This window comes from Scyliorhinus torazame, chromosome 10 (genome assembly GCF_047496885.1).
Source record: "Scyliorhinus torazame isolate Kashiwa2021f chromosome 10, sScyTor2.1, whole genome shotgun sequence".
Classification (NCBI taxonomy): Eukaryota; Metazoa; Chordata; class Chondrichthyes; order Carcharhiniformes; family Scyliorhinidae; genus Scyliorhinus; species Scyliorhinus torazame.
The window spans coordinates 208,786,286-208,811,157 of record NC_092716.1 but is presented as its reverse complement, the minus strand read 5'-3'; the positions used below and the strand labels follow the sequence as shown (position 1 = coordinate 208,811,157).

Genomic DNA, 24,872 nt, shown 5'->3' with positions numbered 1-24,872 from the left:
AGATGGCCTACTCCTGCTCCTAGTTCTTATGTTCTACACGCGAACTACCTCTGGACCCTGGGATGACGAAACTCTATAAAACTGGCTGCCCTAAAATTTGTCTAGTAAGATGAGCCTCAGCCATCACTGGTTGCAGTAAAGGAAAGGCTGGATGGAGAAATTGTCCACCCACTATGTCAATATACCACCAGCTGCAAGAATCTCTGCACTTATAAAGAATTTTTTTTTGGCAATGTCTTGTCTCTCAAAATGTTAGTTCAAAAACAAAATGAGGGAGTCACACATGGTGACGATTCTAGTGGGTAATTGAAGTTAAGGAGAGAAAGACAAATCAACAAGATATTAACCGAAGATAATAACAGATATTATGCTTGCACCTTCAGGAATATACGGAAAATGGAAGACAGAAGACAAGATGAAGAGAGAACTGATGACCTACATTGTGATCATCGCTGGACTCCTACAACTGCGCGCGTTACAAGCCTCTGTGCCACACACCACACAAGCCCCGAACACCACGACACAACATGACACCCCTAGCCCGGACACCACACCACACATAGAGATAGACACTGAAACCCCCACTTGTTGCGAAAACATTGCCAAATGGTACCCCGTTTCATACACAGTAGAGGCCCTTCTGGTAATTGCAATAATCTGCAGTGTCATCCAGACACTTAGACTCCGCAAATGGTGAAAAAGAGCCTCCCGCTCCCCAATATATACACTCCGTGCCCCCTTCTTTGGAATTTGCCCAACTCAATAAACACTGTAATCGCTGATAAAAATAAAGACCGTATACCTCTCTAACTTTGATAGATTAAGTAGGAATGTGATGCTGCTGTTTTGAAATCTTGTATTGTACATAAGTTCTTTTTGATATCTTCCAGAAGCATGAGAGTAGTTTAGATAGTGTTAGTTAGATATTCAATTGTGCGGAACAGTGAAATGTTTTATAGTGACCCATTAGAAATTATGAATGTATGACGTGTTTATGAAAATATTAGGTAAATGCTCCAAAAACATAGGATAGAGTAGTGTAGAATCTGTCCTTGACCAAGGGTAACTGGCATACCAGAGACGGATAAGGGATCAACAGTGTGATCACATGTTCAGGATCAAGAGAACGGGATGTAGCCATCTCAGATGGCCATCTAAAAAGGACCATGGGAATTATGGCCAACCCAGGACTCAGAGCTTGTGTGTGTATTTGCAACCCAGATAACTAGACGCGATCAAAACCCCCACTCGTTTGCATTCTAATGGTCCATTTCCCCAGAACAAAGAACTGCACTCAGGTAACCGATACAGATACAGACTAATCGGCGCCACTCCCTTTACTCAGGGAGCCCAAACAGCCAAGATCAATGACTGCTAAGGACACGCCCAACCATCAAGACATGCACCCCTTTATTGGCCAAAATCGAAGGGCAGTGATCGAAGCCTGTCGAATGTTTGGGTCCAAGTTAAGGACCGCCCCAAAGAGCACGTAATCCCAGAGGGATAAGAAGAGACACAGCCATGTGCTTGGTCTCTCTTGGATCCGGCCTATGCCAACCAAGAGCAGCATAATGACCAGACAGACAAGTTCAAGACCAACGATCGCTACCAGACGGATGAGCCCAGCAGAAACAGAGCCACTTCTTCCACCCAACCATGCAAGAGCCGGACAAAGGCCTTGTCCATCTGCATAACGCTGGTTGCCCTGAAGTTAAGTATAGGTTATTGTAGTTGTTTGGTGTAGTTTAACTTGTAGTGTTTTGTGTTGCATGTCGAAGTAATTCTTGTGTGTAAATAAACCATCTTTGAACTTGAACTGACTAACTGATTGTGTGGTCCTTTGATCGATATCCGGTAAAGCTTTGTGGTGGTATAATTTGATACCTGGCGACTCTAAAAAGCATTATTCTTAATTGGCAACATGATTGGCGACTCTGGTGGCGATTGGCAACAGATGGGACCCATGCAGACACGGGGAGAATGTGCAAACTCCACACAGACAGTGACCCGAGGCTGGGATCAAACCCAGGTCCTCGGTGCCATGAGCCAGCAGTGCCAACCACTCTGCGACCGTGCCTTCCCCCAGTAGGATTGGAATCTATGACGTAAGCCAGGTCTACTGTATTACTAGTTTAGTGACATTACCATTGGGCCACCATCTGGGCCCAAGTGAAATCCACAAAAGATCATCACAATGGAATGAAGGAAAAGCCAACAGCATTAAGGAATTTGTATTAATTATCATTCATAATCTCAGAATTTAGATCATTTGAATAAATAAAAACAAAACATAAACATAGAAATGTTTTAAGCATTTATTTAAGCACTCATGCTCGTTAATATTCATACATATAAATTAAATTGCATCCTTAATATTTCCAACATTACACTTTGGTTCTGAAATGTTTTTGAGCTTTGACCCCTGAAAAACTAGAGGTGGGATTCTCCGTCCCGGGACTCTCAGATCGCGTTCCCCGATGGGACGGAGAATCAGATGTCCAGGCAACTTCTCAACTTGCTAATGCACCAGGGCGGCATGTGATGCAGTGGATAGCACTGGGACTGCGGCCCTGAGGACCTGGGTTTGAATCCCGGCCCTGGGTCACTGTCCGTGTGGAGTTTGCACATTCCCCCACAACCCAAAGATGTGCAGGTTAGGTGGATTGGCCACGCTAAATTGCCCCTTAATTGAAAAAAATATATATAATTGGATACTCTAAATTCATAAAAAAAGAAGAAAAAAAAACTTGCTAATGCACTATTACCTCTGGTGTCCCCCAATGACCTATTCCTTCACCCACCTATTTCTCATCTAAATGCTGTCATTCAGCAACATCACCGGAAAGCACAATACCAGGGTACTCATGGACACTGGTGACACCCAGCTCCACCTCACTGACACTTCGCTTGACTGTTCCACCGTCAAACTATTTATCTGACATCAAGTACTGCATGAGCAAACTATTTCTCCAATTAAATATTGGGAAGACTGAAGCCATTATTATCGGTCCCAATCCAAACTCTGTTCTCCAGCTTCCAACTCCAACCCTCTTCCTGGCAAGTGTCTGAGACTAAACCAGTCTGTTCACAACCGTAGTGTCACATTTAACTACAAGATGTGCTTTGGACTAGATATTCACACGAGCACGAAGAACTAAGACCGCCTATTTTCACGTCCATAATAACATTACCTGACTTCACTCCTGCTTTAAGTCGCCTGCTGCTGAAACCCTCATTCGTGCCTTTGTTGCACGACACTGGACCATTCTAATGCACCCTTGCTGGTCTTTCACATTCTACCCTCAGTGTACTTATCACAATGCTGCTCATATCACGGTAGCACGGTAGCATTGTGGATAGCACAATTGCTTCACAGCTCCAGGGTCCCAGGTTCGATTCCGGCTTGGTCACTGTCTGTGCGGAGTCTGCACATCCTCCCCGTGTGTGCGTGGGTTTCCTCCGGATGCTCCGGTTTCCTCCCACAGTCCAAAGATGTGCAGGTTAGGTGGATTGGCCGTGATAAATGTCCTTAGTGTCCAAAATTGCCCTTAGTGTTGGGTGGGGTTACTGGGTTATGGGGATAGGGTGGAGGTGTTGACCTTGGGTGGGGTGCTCTTTCCAAGAGCCGGTGCAGACCCGATGGGCCGAATGGCCTCCTTCTGCACTGTAAATTCTATGATAATCTATGATAATCTTAACTTATACTGAGTCCCATTCACCCATCATCCCTGTGCCTCCTGACAAACAATGTCTTGATTTTAAATTTGTCACCCTTGTTTTCAAATTTCTCCATGGCCACTCTCGTCCCCATTTCTGTAATCTCCTCCTGTACCACTAACCATCTGTGCTAATCTAATTCTGGCCTCTTGAATATCCCTGACATGTCCGTTATTGGCTGCGCCTCCAGTTGCCCAGACCTTAAATCTTGATATTCCTACACTTCAACTCTTTTCCTTTCTGCCCCACTCTCCTTTAAGAAACTCCTTTAAACCTACCTCTTTCATCAAGCTTTTGATCATCTGACCTAATATCTTCCTTTAGGAAGGTCTGAAGGTGGCTAAATCACCTGGACTGGATGGACTACACCCCAGGGGTCTATAAGAGATAGCTGAGGAGATTGTGGAGGCATTGGTGGTGATCTTTCAGGAACTGGAGGCAGGATGGGTCCCAGAGGACTGGAAAGTGGCTAATGTAACACCCCTTTGTAAGAAGGAAGGGAGGCAGAAGATGGGAAATTATAGGCTGGTTAGCCTGACTTCGGTCATTGGTAAGATTTTAGAGTCCATTATTAAAGATGAGATCACAGAGTACTTGGAAGTGCATGGTAAAATAGGACTGAGTCAGCACGGCTTCATCAAGGGGAGGTCATTAATGACAAATCTGTTAGAGTTCTTTGAGGAAGTAACAAGGAAGTTAGATAAAGGAGAACCAGTGGACGTGATTAATTTAGATTTCCAGAAGGCCTTTGACAAGGTGTCGCATAGGAGACTGTTAGATAAGTTAAGAGCCCCTGGTGTTAAAGGTAAGATCCTGGCATGGATAGAGGATTGGCTGACTGGCAGAAGGCAGAGAGTGGGGATAAAGGGGTCTTTATCAGGATGGCAGCCGGTGACTAGTAGTGTACCTCAGGGGTCAGTGCTGGGACCACAAATTTTCACAATATACATTAATGATCTGGAGGAAGGAACTGAAGGCACTGTTGATAAGTTTGCAGATGATACAAGGATCTGTAGAGGGGCAGGTAGTATTGAGGAAGCAGGCAGGCTGCAGGAGGACTTGGATAGGCCGGAGAGTGGGCAAAGAAGTGGCAGATGGAATACGATGTGGAAAAGTGTGAGGCTATGCACTTTGGAAGGAGAAATGGAGGCATAGACTATTTTCTAAATGGGAAGATGCTTAGGAAATCAGAAGCACAAAGGGACTTGGGAGTCATTGTTCACGATTCTCTTAAGGTTACCATGCAGGTTCAATCGGCAGTTAGGAAGGCAAATGCAGTGTTAGCATTCATGTCGAGAGGGATATAATACAAGACCAGGGTTGTACTTCTGAGGCTATATAAGGCTCTAGTCAGACCCCATTAGGAGTATTGTGAGCAGTTTTGGGCCCCGTATCTAGGGAAGGGTGTGCTGGCCTTGGAAAGGGTCCAGAGGAGGTACACAAGAATGATCCCTGGAATGAAGAGCTTGTCGTATGAGGAACGGTTGAGTACTCTGGGTCTGTACTCATTGGAGTTTAGAAGGATGAGGGAGACCTTATTGAAACTTACAGGATTCTGCTTGGCCTGGATAGAGTGGACGTGGAGGGGATGTTTCCACTTGTAGAAAAAACTAGAAGCAGAGGACACAATCTCAGACTAAAGGGACGATCGTTTAAAACAGAGATGAGGAGGAATTTCTTCAGCCAGATGGTAGTGAATCTGTGGAACACTTTGCCGCAGAAGGCTGTGGAGGCCAAATCACTGAGTGTCTTTAAGACAGAGATAGATAGGTTTTTCATCAATAAGAGGATCAGGGGTTATGGAGAGAAGGCAGGAGAATGGGGATGATAAAAACATCAGCCATGATTGAATGGCAGAGCAGACTCGAAGGGCCGAATGGCCTAATTCTGCTCCTATGTCTTACGTTCTTATGGTCTTTATGGCTCAGTGTCATAGGTTATTTTATAATGGGCCATTTTTTAATGTTGAAGGTGCTATATAAATATAACTTGCTGCCTGTCTAGATTGTTGACTGAGCAGGTTTCATGGCTCAGATAGTCCTTTCCTGTCCTTTGATTTTATTTATTTATGTTTGTTTGTATGTAGGTTCATATGTTCCTCAACTAATTACCTTGTACTAATATTTTCTGTTCCCCCCGCTGATGGGTCGTTTATGCTTTAACCACTTACAATGCTCCAAGTGGCCTTTGACAAATTACAACACATTTTTACTATTCACCATTGGCTTCTTATGTTTCTCTATTTCCCTCCTCCTTATCTTCCCTATCGACATGTGACAATGGGGCTACAAAAGAGGTCACATGGCAGCAGTGCAAGAGTTATCCTCGGGAGCGCGGGGAGAGCACAAGTGTTATATGTATAGCTTTGAGCTCAGGAATAAACTATTGTTGGAAGTCCTTGTTGTTGGTGTTTTCAGAAACCCACAACTTTCTACATGGTGTCAGGAGTTAGCATTATGACACAAGGACTTTGCTAGGTCGACCCACTTGTCTTTGATGAAAATATTGCAAATAGTTGGGAAAGGTTCCTAAAGGAGTGACGTATTTACAGCATTGCTACATTCTCTGACAAGTTGAAAAGGGTACAGGCTGATACCCTATTAAATTCTGCGGGCCCCAAGGCAATCAAAAAGTTCAGGTCATTTGTTTTCCAGACAAAGGAAGAAAAAGTAGTTCCCGAGATATTCTGAAATAGTTCGAGCAAATCTGTGTCCCAGTAAAAAACATTATCCTTGATAGGTATGCATTCAATTTAATGAATCAAAGAGCAGGTGAGTCAATATAATGTTACTCAGCCACCCTAAAAATATTGGAACAGAAATGTGCGTTCAGAACTCTCACTGAAGACTAACCAGAGATCGAGTAGTTTGTGGAATAGATAGCGATTTTGTCCACAAGTAGCTGCTGCAAGAAAAACACTTAATATTACAAGCAGCCAATAGTGTCTGTACGTTAAATGAACAATCAGAGAAAAGAATCAGATTTTAGGTGAGAAACCGAGGTATTCAGTGCAGGGGCACCCTGCTCCAACTGCAGCAGCCAGCATTCACCGAACAGAACAGCTTGTTTTGCATACAGTAAAAGATGCAATAAATGCAGGAAATTGAACCACTTTGTCAAGTGCTGCAGATCCAAACCACAACAGCCGTCTGGTCCTCTGCCATCAGCAAGGATGGCACGATGGTGCAGTGGTTAGCACCTATGCTGCACATCTTTGGGTTGTGGGGGTGAGACCCACGCAGACACGGGGGTGTCTGTAAACTCCACATGGACAGTGACCAGGGCCGGGATCAAACCCGAGTCCTCGGCGCAATGAGGCAGCAGTGCCAATCACTGCGCCACTGTGCCGCTTTAAACGCAATACTAGGGTTTCGGGACAGAATTGGGTCTCATTCAACTTGGTCCAGAAGTGCATGCTATACAACTCCAAGTCCCAGAGATAACAACATTGAGAGACCCCTTTCAACTGTGACCTCATTGATAAGCTACCAGTTGTATACCACATGAGACTCGATGATTCAGTGCCACCAACAGTCTGTGCTCCAAGAAAACGACCAGTAGCCATGAAGCAAAAAGTCATTAATGAGCTGCATCTGATGACAGTACTAGATGTCCTAACTCCTATATCAATGCCACAGATGGGTTTCAGCAATGGTGGCTATAGTAAAAAAAGACGGCAGGGTCAGGATATACATTGATCCAGTGCACTTGAATAAAGCTCTGTTCAGACCACATCACCCTATGATGACAGTGGAACGGGTGATAGCAAACATACCAAATGCCAAGGTGTACAGCATTTTCAAGGTGCCAGGTAGATTCTGGCTGATCCTGTTAGATGAGGAATCCTTAAAATTAACCACATGGGGCAGCACGGTGGCGCAGTGGTTAGTGCTGCTGCCTCATGGCGCCGAGGTCCCAGGTTCGATCCTGGCTCTGGGTCACTGTTCGTGTGGAGTTTGCACATGAAATGAAAATGAAAATGAACATTCTCCCCGTGCTTGCGTGGGTTTCGCCCCCACAACCCAAAGATGTGCAGGGTAGGTGGATTGGCTACGCTAAATTGCCCCTTAATTGGAAAAATGAATTGGGTACTCTAAAATAAAAAATTAAAATTAACCACATTCCAGTAGCCAGATATTGTTTTTTTTTGTCTGCCTTCATAGAATCATAGAATTGCTACAGTGCAGAAGGAGGCGATATAGCCCATTGAGTCTGCACCAACCCTCCGAAGGAAACCTCTACCTAGGCCCACTCCCTCACCCTATCCCCATAACCTTGCGCATTGATCATGATCAATTCACTTAACCGGTATCTGCCTACCAGAGATATGAATGTGGTTAGTTTTAAGGATTCCTCATCTGACAGGATTCACTTAACCTGTACATCTTTGGGACCCAAGGGGCAATTTAGCATGGCCAGTCCACCTAACCTGCACATCTTTGGACTATGGAAGGAGACCGGAGCAACCGGAGGAAACTCACATAATCACGGGGAGATTGTGCAAACCCTATATAGTCAATCACCAAGGCCAGAATCGATCCAAAGTCCCTGGCGCTGTGAGGCAGCAGTGCTAACCATTGTCCCACCATGTGGCCCTTATGGGATCATGCCTTATGGGATCTCCGTTGGCAATGAGCTTTTCCAGCAGTGCATGGAGCATCTCTTTACCAGATACTTCGACCAGTGCAGTAATCAAAAGTTTTACCTCGGTGTCTTTTAATAGTGAGGAGAACAAAGGACAAACACAAATATAAGTTCAATGACCTTTATTAAACACACAGTTAACCTGCAAATTAACCCAAAACATATAATACTAGAAACACCCAAGATTCAGTTATACTACCCGCAAAGATGGCTTGATTGAGCTGTGGGTCCAATTCTTGTGTCCCTCTGGTCCATTGTCGTGAAGGTGAGTCTCGCAAGCTTTTTCTTCCTTCCTTCCTTCTCTGGTCAGTCGTCTTGATCGCCTCTGCATGGAGTCTTCGCTGCTGATGTGCCTCGGATGCCTGTTCTTATCCTCCCACCCTTTGTGCCCTTTTGCCAATTCCTCTGGCTTTCTGCCAATGATGCCAATGGTCTAGTTGATGACCATTTGACAGGACACCTGAGACCGCCCCAAGTATCCATTTCCGTGGTGTTTGCTTGCACATAACCTGGTGCCATGTAAGGTATCGGCAGGAAATCTGGGTGACAGAATGTCTTGCCCAATCTGGGTTACTCACAATAGACCTGTACATGTCAATGGGGTACGATGGTCTCCTGATGGGTGATTGACGGTCCAGGCATGTTCAGGCAGCTTGGCTGTTGGTTGTATATTTGACTTCTCAATTCCAACAGCCTGCCTGAGGTTTAACTGCAATATGATTTTAAAATGCCCAATTCTTTAATTTAGGATATCCAATTTAATCGGCCTTATAACTGGTCCCTGTCGGGATTACCACAGGGTCATGCTGTGCAAGACCATGATGCTTGTTTCCTTCTCATCCTTGACAGAATCAGGACCATCCAATTAAAGCTTAACCCTGCAAAATATAGATTCAGAGTCAACCAGGTTCTTTACACGGGCCATTTACTCACAGCCGATGGTATTACACATGATCTAGACTAGATGTTGGCTATATGGCAGGTGGCCATTCCCGTGGACAAGCACACTTTACAGCACTTTATTTTTTAAAATAAATTTAGAGTACCCAATTATTTTTTTCCAATTAAGGGGCAATTTAGTGTGCCCAATCTACCTACCATGCACATCTTTGGGTTGTGGTGTGAGGCCCACGCAAGAACGTGGAGAATGTGCAAACTCCACACGGACAGTGACCCAGGCCGGGCTTGAACCCAAGTCCTCGGTCCTGTGAGGCAGCAGTGCTAAACACTGCACCACCGTGCGGCCCCGACAGCACTTTGCTGGTATAACAAATTGTCTTTCTAAGTTTATCCCATGTTATATTGAAGTCACTAGATCTCTTCATCAACTTCTCAATCAGAATGTTGAATTGGCAAGAGCACCTCGCAGCGGTCTTCAAAAAGTACCCAATTTTTTTTTCCCAATTAAGGGGCAATTTAGTGTGGCCAATTCACCTCTCTTGTACATCTTTGGGTTGTGGGGGTGAAACCCACGCAGACGTGGGGAGAATGTACAAATTCCACACAGTCAGTGACCCGGGGCTGGGATCGAACCCGGGTCCTCAGCGCCGTAGGCAGCAGTGCTAACCACTGGGCCAACGTGCCACCCTCATCCCACAGACTCATGACAGACAATGCTTGCCAATTCATCTCTGCTGAATTTTGCAACTTTGCACACACATGGACATGGAGCTTTTCATGTGTAGTTAATACATACCACCACATCATGAGCAGCCCCTTATATCTCCAAACGGTTCAGCAGAATGTGGTTTGCTCAGCCAAGCATCTTCGAGGAAATGTGCATGGGATCGCACAGACTGCTATGCTGCATTCCTCAGCCTGTAAAATCTATCATGACAGGGCCTGCCCTCATCAGCACAATGACATTTTCCCAGGCGCACCAGGCCCACGATTCCTACTGCTAAGGCTCTGCTGCAACCTAAACTTGACAACTATGTGAATGATGCCCTCCTTCAACGCAGATTGAAAACAAAGTACACTATGATCGAAACACCCACAGATTTGGCCTTCTAACACCAGGGCAAATGGTGAAGTTTTAGACCACATGTGGCCATGATCAGTTGGCGGTGGTGCACAGCCTCAGACGGTGCCCACTAGATGCACAATTGCCATCACCTTCTGCTAGTATCAGCACTGCCACCTACACAGCACCTCATTCATCCTATGGCACCAGACCCCTGCACCAGCAGACATGCAGACTCCTGCAGAGGCCAACGCAGTGATTCCTGCACCTGACGAGCATACAGATGAAACACTCTGTATTGCTAACAGTGAGGAAGATGGTCACAGAAAGACACCACCAACCAGTGTAATCACAAGCTTAGGGTACCTGAGCAGGCCAAATACAAGCTTCCAGGGCTATATTACCATTTAGCCTAGAACTGAGTTTCAAATTTCAGTATTTCTTCCCAACAAAAAAGGGGAAGAGAGAAGGGGACATGACGGGCTATACCCTAGTTGCACCAGCTTAACCCATGCCGCAATATATATATGTAAATAGTTATGTTATGTCAGTTTGTTTAATTGGTATCTCACACAATGGCCTGCACACAGTTTCCTATTGCACTTGCTGTTACATCTCATGCCACTGGGTGTCCCAACTAAACGGGGAAAATGTAGACCAAGTGGGCATGTGGGCAGCACGGTAGCATTGTGGACAGCACAATTGCTTCACAGCTCCAGGGTCCCAGGTTCGATTCCGGCTTGGGTCACTGTCTGTGCGGAGTCTGCACATCCTCCCCGTGTGTGCGTGGGTTTCCTCCGGGTGCTCCGGTTTCCTCTCACAGTCCAAAGACGTGCAGGTTAGGTGGATTGGCCATGATAAATTGCCCTTTGTGTCTAAAATTGCCGCTTAGTGTTGGGTGGGGTTACTGGGTTATGGGGATAGGGTGGAGGTGTTGACCTTGGGTAGAGTGCTCTTTCCAAGAGCCGGTGCAGACTCGATGGGCCGAATGGCCTCCTTCTGCACTGTAAATTCTATGATAAAACATGATGATGCGACTACAAAGAGGTCAAGTGTCAGGAGCGTGGGAGTTATCCCCAGGAATGTGCACAGTAAGAAGTCTTACAACACCAGGTGAAAGTCCAACAGGTTTGTTTGGAATCACTAGCTTTCCGAGCGCAGCTCCTTCCTCAGGTGACCAGGAATGTGGGCAGAGCACACGTATATAGCTGTTCATCTCAGGAATAAGCCACCTTTGTTGGAAGGCCTTGTTGTGGGTGATTTAGCGAACCCACAACTTTCTACGCATCCTAACTCATCAGCTTGTGACTCCCTTTCCTTTCTTATGCCTCCTTAATCACATAGCTACGCCCCCCCGTGTCGTTACTTTTCCCATCAGCTGTTTGCATCTTCCTTTCCACCTGAGTCGCCAAGGGTCCTGATTAAATGATGAACAACTGCACAAATCCATGTTTATAATACCTGTTTAATTATTGAGCTGTGTGCCGGAGGGTTGCGTAAACAACAGCTATGGAACACTGAGTTAGTTGAAGTGGCAACTGAGATGGAGAGTTCTTCCAGTCAGTTTAAATAGCAGCCGTGCGGGTATCCAACGTAACCTGCTGGCCTGCTTTAAGTCCCTCCCACCTGTAGAGCTGGGCTCCAATGCGAGTTGAGCCTCTACCTGCAGCACAGGGTGTTAACACTGCTCTGTGGCAGCTCTCAGCTGAGAGAGACAAAAATAAAGCATTGAATCGAGACAGCCGACAAGCAAGTGACGTAGTGAGACTGGTTATTCCAGCAATTTAGCGTCTACCACAGAGTGACGCAGATAGAACTGGTTGCATTGCCATTGTAAAACTGATTATCTAGCAGAACAAAGTTCAGCTGACGGGGACGGGAGACGAAATAAGGCGTTGACTCCTCGTCACCTCTTAGACACAAGTGCAAGCAGGTCGAATGGCTGGAAAGTTTGAGTGAAGCTGGGAAGGAGCTTACAGTGGCTGGTTGTTTGGTAAGCAAATTGAGAAGTGTTCTGCTTCATAATCAAGTATTGACTGTATCTAATTGTGGCCACACATTTAAATTATGGACTGCCCGTGCTCATGTTGTTAAGGAAACTAAAGTAAGTTGAAATCTGCTTTTGTGGTGATGGGAGTTCTTTTTGAGAGCACCTGCTCATCCCATGTCATTAATTTGTCGGATTAATTATTTCTGGGGTGGATAAACCCCACTTGAGATGGGCCTCTTGTTAATGTTCAATTTCAGATGATATATTAACTGTGTTGACCTTCAGTGCATTGTCTGAAGGGGGCACCAGTCAATGCACATTATGAAGTGAGTCTGCCTTTGGTTTCTGTCCAGCAAATAAAATGGGGCTTGACATTTTTCTCTGGTGCAGAGTGTGTCAGATAGTGGAGAATGTTTATCGTGAGTGAAGGAAAATGTTGCTTAGGCCACCAATTGCTTGAGGTGCTTTCTTCAGGAATGGTTGGATAGAGGGCAGGACGGTTGCTGGGGATGAGAAGGGGAACATGCCATTTAAAAAAGGGATTTCCTTTTGAGGTTCGCTATAAATTACTGCTGTGTCCATCCTTGGTGATTAGGCAGCTTTTAAATCTGCTTAGAGTTGGAAATTGGAAATAATACTCCGTCTATTGAAATTTAAGGTTATGAGCTGCATTGTGCATCCAGGAAATATCAGAATTTGAAATAAGGAGAAACTGTATTTTAAAGTTTAAAATAAAAGCAATATACTGTGGATGCTGGAAATCTGAAATAAAAACAGAAGAAATTGGATAAACTCAGCAGGTCTGGCCACATCTGTGAAGAGAGAAACAGTTAATGCTTTGAGTTTGCATGACCCCCTCTTCTGTCCGTATAACTGTTCTGTTGGGTTGACTAAATTGTTTATTGCTTAAATGAAAACCAGCGTAAAGTTAATAAGGGACATCACATTATAAGAATTTGAGTTGCAGGCAGAGTTTCAGGTTTCCATAATGCGTTGCCCCTTTTTTGAGTTGAATTCTTAACCCTTTTGGTCTTTATCGTAATGCAGAGGCTTAAATCCCACTTAATTTGTAGGGTTGCCAATGACGACAAAAATACTTTTGGAGTCAACCCTATAAAATAAAAGCTGGTGCTGAAGCCTTGGATAATGCTCAGTCTTTTTAGGTGTCAACAGCAGCCAAGCCAAAATACTTGCACCGGCGAGTAGACTTTGCTAGATCTGGCCACATTTGTTTATACTGTTACCAATGGTAACACAAGTGAGCCTGCACCTGATATTAAGGATGTTCCCACAGTATAAATGGTGTGATTTTGGCAACCTGTGAGCTAAGCTGGATGACAGTCTACTTTTGGGAATGAACCAGCAATTTAAATACATCCACATACAACCGAATTCTAGTTACTCTTGCCTTTTAAATATTCCTTTTGTATGTTTTCCATCTGATTAGGTTACGATTTTGCTAAGATCATGCCAAACTAACCTTAGTTAATGTGAAACATTTTCATCGGATGGTAGCTATGAAATGTAGGTGCTCTCTTTTTAAATTCCTTCATGGGATATTGGTGTCTCTGGCAAGGCCAGCATTTATTGCCCATCTCTTATGGCCCTTGAGAAAGTGGTGGTGAGCTGCCATTTGAACCAATGCAGTCCATGTAGTTTAGGTACACCCACAGTGCTGTTAGGGAAGGAGTTTCAGGACTTTGACCCAGTCACAGTGAAGGAATGGTGATATTTCCAAGTCAGGATTGTAGCCATCTGGGATGGCCACTTCCAACTAGGTACAGAGAAACTCTCAAAGCCTAGTGGGTAAAATGGACAAGCCGAGACTCAGGCAGGCTCAGAGCATGAAATGCATATTTGTCAGCAAAAAGTCCAGACTATCGAAACTCCATCCAATTAGCATTTTAATGGGGCCGATTAACATTTGATGGCCCATCTTCACCAAAACAAAGGATTGGTACTCAAGCAACTGGGACAGTCCAGACATTTCGGCGCCACTCCCTATTCAAGGGAAATGCAAACAACTGGGTCAGTGACCGCTTGGGACACTCCCAACCATCCAGACCCCCGTCCACTTATTGGCTAAGGAATCGAACAGAATGATCATAGATCACCCAATTAGTAAGGCCCAAATTGAAGAACCACCCAAAAGAGAGCGAACCCCCCCCCCCCCCCCGAGTATAAAAAGAAGTGTTCGCCATATGTTCGCTCTCTCTTGGCCTTGGTACCCTGGTCACGGCCATCGCCAATTGCAGCAACACCAGAAGCGAGTCCAAGTTCAATGCCCGCTACCACACGGATGAGCCCAGCTGAGCAGCAGTTTCTTCTTCGAACCCGAGAGATCCAGAATTGAACAGCGGCCACTGTTTTTTGACCTAAGCCGGGTGCCCGAAGTTAAGTACAGGTTGTCTTAGTTGATGGGCGTAGTTAACTAGTAGTGTTTATGTTGCATGACTAATTGTTTGTAAATAAAGTCCCTTGAACTAACTAACTGGTGTTTGGCTCTTTGATCGATAGCCGGTTGAAACTTGTGGTGGTATCATTCGATACCTGGCGAGTCTAAGCATTCGGACATAGATGACATAAAAAGAAGGGCAAACTCACTGATTGCCATAATTGGAACAGAGCCACAGAAAAGACAGAGTAAAAGAAACACAACAGGATAGTAAGTGGTTTGGATGGGAACTTCAGGTGGTTGTGCTCCCATGTATTTGCTGTCATTGCCCATCAGTTGGTTGTGGGTTTGGGTTTGGAAGGTGCTGTCAAGGGGGTCTTGCTGAGTTACTGCAGTGCATCATGTAGATGGTACTCAACTGCTGCCCTTGTACATTGATAGTGGAGGGAGTGAATGTGAGTGAGGTGGCAGTCAAGCAGGCTGTTTTGTGGTGTCAAGCATGTTCAGTGTTGTTGAAGCTGCTCTCAGGAGTACTCCATCACAATTGTACCTTCGATTGGGGGGAGGGGGGGTCAGGAGGTGAGTTACTCGCTGCAGGATTCCTAGCCCTGACCTGCTCTTGTAGACAGTATTTATGTGGCTAGTCCAGTTCGGTTTCTGGTCAACCATAACTCGCAGCATGATGATAATGGGGGATTCCGTGATGGTAATGCCATTGAATTGCTTGGCAATTGTGTGACGCAAATATTATTTGCATTTGTCAGCCCAAGCTTGGCTATTGTCCAGCTCTTACTGCATTTGGACATGGACTGCTTCAGTATCTGAGTCATCGAGAATTGTGCTGAACATTGTGCATCAGCTAACATCCCCACTTCTGACCTTATGATGGAAGGAAGGACACTACCCTAAGGTACTCCTGCAGTGATGTTTGATATCCCACAACCATCTTCCTTTTGTGCTCGGCAAAACTTCAACCAGTGGAGAGTTCTCCCCCTAATTCCCATTTATTCCAATTCTGCTGTGGCTCGTTGATGCAGCACTCGATGAAATGTTGCCTTGTCAAGAGCAGTGATGTTCCCCCTCACCTCTGGATTTCAGCTCTTTTGTCTATGTTTGAACCAAGGCTGTAATGAGGTCAGGAGCTGAGTGATCCTGGCAGACCTCAAACTGTCAGAGAAGATTATTGCTCAGCACGAACTGCTTGATTGCGCTGTTGATGACCCCCTTCCATCACCTTTGTTGACGATCAAGAGTAAACTGATGGGTTGGCTGGGCTGGATTTGATCTGTTTTTCATGTACCCACATTGCTGGGTAGATGCCAATGTTGTAACTTTACTGGAACAACTTGGCTAGAGGTACAGCAAGCTTCGGAACAATTTATCAGTATTATTGCTGGAATATTCTCAAGTCCCATAGCCTTTGCAGTATCCAGTGTCTTCAGTCATTTCTAGATGTATGGAGTGACATGTATTTGCTGAAGACTGGTGGAGAGGCTGTGCACCTCTGGAGAAGGTCGAGATGGATCATCTACTTTGCAATTCTGGCAGAAGATTGTAGAAATGATTCGGCCGTCTCTTTTGCACTGATATATGCTCGGCTCTCCCATCATTGAGGTTGGGGATATTTGTGCTTGATGCAAATAGGATATATGTAGAAACAAGGATCCAAGTTGAAGATATTGTAGGCTATTCAAATAATTATTTTTCTGACCCATTTGTCATACTCCGAAGCTGCTGTTGTCCAGCCCCAAGGCCACTGGAAGTTTTTATGTTGGGGTGACATGTTCAGAAAGCTACCACCGGCACAGGCCATGGATGAGCCCTATGTGCAACTTATCATCCTTCCCCCTGAGATACTTTTAATTGGCAAGGGGTTCAGAGATCATTACTGTGCCATCTTTTAGGGCATGCATGCACCAGCCCATCCAGCAATTCCAGATGAGATCTCCGATGATTAAGGGCAGCACGGTAGCATAGTGGCTAGCACAATTGCTTCACAGCTCCAGGGTCCCAGGTTCGATTACTGGCTTGGGTCACTGTCTGTGTGGAGTCTGCACGTTCTCCCCGTGAGTGCATGGGTTTCCTCCGGGTGCTCCGGTTTCCTCCCACAGTCCAAAGATGTGCAGATTAGGTGGATTGGCCATGCGAAATTGCCCTTAGTGTCCAAAATGCCCTTAGTATTAGAACATAGAACGATACAGCGCAGTACAGGCCCTTCGGCCCACGATGTTGCACCGAAACAAAAGCCATCTAACCTACACTATGCCATTATCATCCATATGTTTATCCAATAAACTTTTAAATGCCCTCAATGTTGGCGAGTTCACTACTGTAGCAGGTAGGGCATTCCACGGCCTCACTACTCTTTGCGTAAAGAACCTACCTCTGACCTCTGTCCTATATCTATTACCCCTCAGTTTAAAGTTATGTCCCCTCGTGCCAGCCATTTCCTTCCGCGGGAGAAGGCTCTCACTGTCCACCCTATCCAACCCCCTGATCATTTTGTATGCCTCTATTAAGTCTCCTCTTAACCTTCTTCTCTCCAACGAAAACAACCTCGAGTCCATCAGCCTTTCCTCATAAGATTTTCCCTCCATACCAGGCAACATCCTGGTAAATCTCCTCTGTACCCGCTCCAAAGCCTCCACGTCCTTCCTATAATGCGGTGACCAGAACTGTACGCAATACTCCAAATGCGGCCGTACCAGAGTTCTGTACAGCTGCAACATGACCTCCCGACTCCGGAACTCAATCCCTCTACCAATAAAGGCCAACACTCCATAGGCCTTCTTCACAACCCTATCAACCTGGGTGGCAACTTTCAGGGATCTATGTACATGGACACCTAGATCCCTCTGCTCATCCACACTTTCAAGAACTTTACCATTAGCCAAATATTCCGCATTCCTGTTATTCCTTCCAAAGTGAATCACCTCACACTTCTCTACATTAAACTCCATTTGCCACCTCTCAGCCCAGCTCTGCAGCTTATCTATATCCCTCTGTAACCTGCTACATCCTTCCACACTATCGACAACACCACCGACTTTAGTATCGTCTGCAAATTTACTCACCCACCCTTCTGCGCCTTCCTCTAGGTCATTGATAAAAATGACATTGGGTGGGGTTGCTGGGTTATGGGGATAGGGTGGAGGTGTGGGCTTGGGTAGAGTGCTCTTTCAAAAGAGCCGGTGCAGACTCGATGGACCGAATGGTCTCCTTCACTGTAAATTCTATGACAGCCCTGTCCTGTTTTTTAAATGTTCTTTTGGGCTTGCACGGACCAAGCTACATTTTACCAGAGAAGCCCCTAAAACCCCAAGGTATTGCTAATGGTGTTGGAACTTGGTGATCTCTTACCCCTTTTTTCTTTTCGTCCCTAACTTTCCCACCTTGAGGGCTAAGAAAGCCTGAAGGTCAAAGTCAGGAAAACTGGCTTTATTCTGGTAACAAAATAGTGGACTGCATTTTCCAACTAGTAAAACATTTAACAATCTCTGAGAAATTACCAGGCTTCCCTGGCACCACCCCACCCCTTTAAAGCCCAAAATGTCTGATTTTAACAGACAGATGGTCGCCACAATCCTCCAGGAAAAACCTGCTGTGCAATTGCTTTGTCTTTGCAGTGCTTGCACACTCGGTGGATCTGACGCAGAAAGATCTTGGCCACAAAACCTGGTGCCTGGTCCAAGCTTTTCAGCATTATGCATTCTGTTTTATCTCTCAATCCAGAGTACGTGGGCACGTTTCTCATATGAGCAGCACTGGGTGCAGATTAGGTGAGTTTGCTGGTGCGCATGCAATCAGTGGGAACTATGCAAAGTGACCCATACGTAAAAACATTGGGTACTATGGCAGCAGTGTCATCTACTAGCCCTTGACTGCCCTTGTGGGTATCATGCCCATGTAGGGGAGGGAGAGGGTGGCCAACTGAGCAGTGGGTAAATTGAGGCCCTTGAGGGATTTAACCCATGGCAGAGTAAGCTGGTGAGATTGTGGCAGGACTGCATAAGGTGAATCCTAGGTTGGACACCTTGTATACATTGGATTCCCCCCCCCCCCCCTTTCATCAGGGTCTGCCTCCCTGGCCCCAGCAAGTCCACAGACTTTTTTTTACAGGTCTGGGCTCTGTGGCTCCTACTGCAGGGGACTAGCTGTTGTGCCAGCTGTCGTCTTCACTCCTAGTGATGCTGCTGGAACGAGAGCTGCTAGCCATCTGATTGGCCGGTAGCTCTAGGAGGTGGGACTTCCTCTCTGGGGCAGAAGGCCTGTCTCAAGCCAATTAAAGGCCCGATGACTGTTGAATGGCTGGAGAAAACTGGCCAAGCAGAAGTGGCTGGTGCCAAAATTATGTTGGGGGTTGGGAATCTTCCCTCAGTGATTCGCCCTGTTTGTGAGACAATCTGTGCATTAAGGCTGCCCTCCTTCAAACCTATTTCAACTCAATGGGACAAGGGGGACATTGCCCAATAGCTGTCGAGGTGGCTACGGCCATGAACTTGTCAGGCTCCTTCCAGACTGCAGTATCTCTCATTTTACCAATTACCTTTTTGTATAAGAGAGGTGCCACGGCTTTGTATTCCAAAAGAGCTGAATACATTTCATTCTCTTTGGCCAGAACAAAGCAGGTGAAGTATGCACACAGCTTTGAGAAGATAGCAGGTTTCACCGTGGTGCAGGATGCCATCTATTGCGCGCACAGCACTCCGCAGGTGCTGCTTGTCAATTCCAAGATGTAGCACAGCCTAAGGGGGGATTTGATTCTCTCAAATTCCAGCTGCGGTGTGACCATAAGTAACATTTCATGCAGGTCAGTGCCTGGTATTCTAGACGCGGTTACATTAACTTCATTCTGCAGTAGTCCACTGTACCAGCAGTATTCGAATCAGCATGACACCCCAGAAAATGACTACTTGGTAGCAAGGACTATACTTTGACGTGGCTCATGACTCCAGTGTGAAACCTACGCACACCATGAGCAGCAAGCAAACAATAAAAACCCAGCAGCCATACAAAAGGTGACCGAACAGGCTGTTGATGTGCTGAAATAACGCTTTGCTGCCTAGGTCGCTCTTTAGGATCTCTATAATACTCTACAGATCGCATATCAAGATTTGCGATAATTATGTGATGTGAAACCTTGCTGTCTGCTATATAGTGACCAGCTGCGCAGGAGGGAGAGAGCACGTAACCAATGTAGCCCCTTTCCCACCAGATTGACCATGACCACCTCACCTGGTTGTGGTACTTGTAAACACAACCCCAAATTCTACATTCACTAATATCCCTGTCCGCTGTAACTTTGACCATCATAAGAGTCCACTTGGCCACAATGCAAATATAAAAGCTAACACAACAGCATCTTGCATTTAAAAAGTATCTTTTTAATGTAAAGAGATGCCCTGAAGTGCTTATCAGTAGCATTACCGGGGGCTGGTTTAGCTCACTTGGCTAGACAGCTTGTTTGTGATACAGAGCGAGACCTGCAGTGAGGGTTCAATTCCTGTACCGGCTGATGTTATTCATGAAGGCCCATCTTCTCAGCCTTGCCCCTCGCCTGAGGTGTGGGGATCACCACCAGTTAGCTCTTGCCTTCAAAGGGGAAATCGGCTTATGGTCATCTGGGACTATGCCGACTTTACCTTGCCGTTAGAAAAAAAATTGGACATGAGCCTTATAAGGTCAGGTGACCAAACATTTGGTCCAGGAGGTAGGTTTTCAGGAATACCACAAAGGAGGAAAGCAAGGTAAAGAAGTGTGGAGCTTATTCCGAATCTTGAGGCCTGTCCTAGGCAACTTGAGGTGATGTAATTAAACTCTGGAGGGAGATGGGAGGGAAGGTGTTGCCCGGCTCTGACTTGGAGCTTATGTTGATTAGCAAGCACAGGGGTGATGGGGGAAGAAAATTTAGTGCAAAAGGCATGAGCAGCACAGTTTAAGATTAATTCAAATTTACAGAAGCATATGGGAGATCAGCCAGGCATGCGGTGGATTAGTGCAGTCTATAGTGGTAATGAAGTCATAAATGGTGTTCTAAGCAGTAGATGAACTAAAACAAGGTGAAGTTCGGCAAACTTTCAGAGGTAGAAACAGGCGGTTTTAGTGATGATACAAATATGAGGTTAGAAGTAAATCTTTGGATCTGGGGAGGCATGGTGACACAGTGGTTAGCACTGCCTCACACCGCTAGGGACCCCAGTTCAACTTCGGATGACTGTGTGGAGTTTGAACGTTCTCCCAGTGTCAGCGTGGGTTTCCTCCGCGTGCTCCAGTTTCCTCCCACTGTCCCAAGATATGCAGGTTAGGTGGATTGGATATGCTAAATTGTCCCCAGGTGGGGTTACAAAGATAGGGTGGGGGATTGGGCCTAGGTAGGGTGTTTTTTCAGAGGGTCAGTGCAGACGTGATAAGCCAAATGGCCTTCTCTGCATTGTAGGGATTCTGCATTGTAGGGATTCTATGATTCAAATGTGATACTTAAGGTTGCAAATAGTTTGACTTAATTATGAGACTTGCCCAGGAGAGGGAGTGGAGTTGATAGCTTAGAAATGCAATGGAGACTATAAAAGAAGAAATGGCATCAGTCTTCCCAACGTTTAATTGGAGGAAATTTCTGCTCCACCAGTATTGGATGTCATGTCTGATGTCTTAGTAGCAATGGAGAAGTCGCAGCAATTGTTGCTGAGGAAGAGCCAGGTGTCATCAGTTCATGTGAAAACTAATGATATGCCTTCGACTCATCATCCAAAGGGGTAGCATGGGTGCCACAAAAGGTTCCAGTTATTTTGGACCTTTTCCCTTTAAGCAGTGCTAGTATTGCTCAAAGCTGTGACCGCTGCTGAGGCATGTAGCCACTCAACACCGAAGGTGATGTGCTGTCTGCAACAGGTGAACATTAATATTGAGTCATGATCTCCGTGCCTGTTTCAGAAGCTATCGACCTCTCAGCAAAAGTCAATAATGAGGATGGATAATTCAGCTCCTGTTGTGTTTTACATTACTGTATGTTCACAATCACAGTTTGAATTCATTCGCAACTCGGTGAACAAATCTTTTTTTTTTTTTAAAGCTTCTCTGTCGTCTTGCTGATTTGAGGTAGTTTGAATGTTTCCCCATGCATGGATCCATGCTCCAATCGTCACTGTCACTTTTTAAATGCAAATTAAGGACATTGGGAGGGTAGAACCTGTGTTTTGCCTTTTCTGGCCTGCAATATTTCCCACCCCTTTGTTATAATCCTAATGTAAATGAGAAAAATGATGAATGGTGATTTTCCCCAGTTAACATCAAGAACAGCCATAAACTATCTAGGATCGTAAGAATGAGATGGGGTGGGGTGGCACAAGCATGCTGCTTAACAAAATGCCCAATTTTACAAAGTGATTGATTCACAATATATTTCTGCTTCTGAGCCATCCAGGCCCACAAATGCTCTGGTGAGTGCCGCAGCAAAATTCCTGAAGGAATTGAGTTTGTAGAATCCCTTCAGTGCAGAAGGAGGCCATTTGGCCCATCGACTCTGCACCAACCCTCCGAAACAGCACCCTACTCCCATGCCAAGAGGTCAATTCCCTTGCCCTATCCCTGTAACCTAGCCTACGCATCGTTGGACACATTTGGGGGCAATTTAGCATGACCAATTCACCTAACCTGCACAGCTTTGGACTGTAGGAGGAAACTGGAGCACCTGAAGGAAACCCACGCAGACACTTAGAGAGTCACCCAAGGTCGGGATTTTTTAAATGAATTTAGAGTCCCCAATTCTTTTCCAATTAAGGGGCAATTTAGCGTGGCCAATTCGCCTACCCTGCTTTTTGGGTTGTGGGGATGAGACCCACGCAGACACTGGGAGAATGTGTAAACTCCACATGGACAGTGACCTGGGGCTGGGATTGAACCTGGGACCTCAGTGCAGCGAGACAGCAGTACTAGCCACTGTGCTGTCCCCCAAGGTCAGAATCTAACCCAGGTCCCTGGCGTTGAGGCAGCAGTGTTAACTACTATGCCACCCAGTTAGTCCAGTTGGGCTGTGACTGATGCATGTCTACCCATCCACACTGGTCTAACAGGAATTTCAGATGGACTTGGGACGTAGCTGGCAGGGAGTTGGTGGTGGGAGGTGAGGAGGTTGCAGAACGTAATCAGTCTGTCCTTACCTGCTCTTCTCTTCACCTCGCCAGTTATTCCCAGGACAAATTATTTAAAAAACATCAATCTGTGCTTAATTTTTAAGTGACAAATAATAAGATGAACATATTTTTTAAATCAAAATGAGTGAAACTCATTATTGACTTTTGTTGAGCGGTCTGGTGGGAGTGTCAATCAAATTGAATCCTGTGATCTCTTATGCGCTGCTCTTTATTTGTACCTGGTTGCTCCTGTTTGAGCCCTCTATATTGTAAATTGCCATACATCCAACAAAGTACTTTAGACGTGCAGTCACTGTTGCAAAACTATATGTGGCACTGCGGCAGCCAATTTATACACAGTAAAGACCCATAAATGACAAAGTGATCAGAAGTTGTATTCCGTGGTGTTGGATGAGGGATAATGGCCAGGATGCAGGGGAGCACCATCTACTCTGCAATATACTGCTGTGGGATCTATACATCCACATGATAGAGCTTAAAAACTCATCCTAAAGATGACAGCCTGAATTATGGAACCAAGCATCTGGATTGGAATTTCAAACCCACAATCTTCTGACTTCAAGGCAAGAATGCCACAACCAGCACTTAATACCCTGTGAATCAAACATGGGAACGTTATAATGTTTAAGTAGAGTTCCAGAATGTGGCTTACAGCATCCATGTGACTCTTCACTGCTGTAGAAAAAAAAACTGATCCTTCATCTTTACAAGTTCAGCTTGTGGGAGAAGGATTGGGTGTTTGCATTCAGGTGCAGTGCACAGTTGAAAGAGCCTATTGTGAAGGTTTACCACTGCTAGTTGTTAACAGCAGTCAATATTTGCACAAGACTGAAGAACCCGGTTGAACTGTTATAAGGACAGGCGTACAGTTCAATGCATTAGATTTAGATCATTGTGTTGTTATAGTAACCACCCTCCATGTAAACAATAGTGGATAGCAAGGAGTGGTTCCAAGGCTGTGCAGATAATTAAGCTCAAATTATGTCATTAAAAAAAATGAGGAAAGCATCTTGTTCCATTCGAAACTGTCATCCAAAACTCCCTGATAACATTACAGTTTTCTAATGCCTAATTCTTTCCAATTGTGCTTGGAGCATTTACATTAGCAAGCTACAACTGATGGCAGATGGTATCCTTGCTGTCAGCTACACCAATGCATGTAATTGATCCAGCATGCAGACAACTGATGTCATCATGTACACTCATAGGCTTCGGATTGAGGCTTGTTAATGCACTAACATAAATACAGGGTCTGTCTAGTGCATCTGTACTCTTCCTCAAATCATGTCAAAGCTCAGCAGCCCAGAGTAGCATCTAATGATGAATGAGGTACAGCAATGCATGGGCTCTTGACACAAGCTACAGTAAGACACTGCACCGTTTATAATTAACTTTTTGATGCAAATAATTTAAAAGACATTTTTGGGATGTCAAGTCTGCCAATGTTAGATTTTTGTTTTCTGAGCAGCTCTTGCAGAGAACCGACACAACCTCCTGTGCTGCCATCATTTTGTGATTCTATGCTTAGGATTTTGGTTATTCTAGAATTATTTTGGGATGTGGGTGTCGTTTGCTATGCCAGCATTTATTGCCCATCCCCAGTCAGAAGATGGTGAGTTACCTTTTGAACCACTGCAGTCCCTTAGGTGTAGGTACAGCCACAGTGCTGTTAGGAAGGGGGTTCCAGGGTTTTGACCCAGTGACAATGAAGGAACGGCAAAGTGATATATTTCCAAGCCGGGGTGGCGAGTGACTTGGAGGGGAACCTCCAGGTGGTGGGGTTCCCAGGTATCTGCTGCTCTTGTCCTTCTAGATGGTAGTGGTCTTGGAAGGTGCTGCCTAAGGAACCTTGGTGCGTTACTGCCGTGCATCTTGTATGGTGTACACGGCTGCCACGATTTGACAGTGGTGGGGGGTTTGAATGTTTGTGGAAAGGAGAGCAATTAAGTGGGTTGCTTTGTCCTGGATGGTGTCGAGCTGTTTGTGTTGTTGGAGTTACAAATGAAGAGTATT

General features: G+C 45.4%; 1 protein-coding gene across 6 annotated transcripts in view; it reads left to right on the top strand.

Annotated features, from left to right (window-relative positions):
• Positions 1-11,995: 11,995 nt before the first annotated feature.
• The window catches only part of eps8l2 (EPS8 signaling adaptor L2), a 333,811-nt gene continuing 320,934 nt past the window's right edge, over positions 11,996-24,872 (top strand). For 5 of the 6 annotated variants that reach the window (XM_072466344.1, XM_072466339.1, XM_072466342.1 and 2 more), the window contains exon 1: positions 11,996-12,317. The gene's annotated coding sequence lies outside the window, so the exon portion shown is untranslated. The remainder of the gene's footprint in view (positions 12,318-24,872) is intronic. The other variant, XM_072466345.1, reaches the window with a different exon arrangement.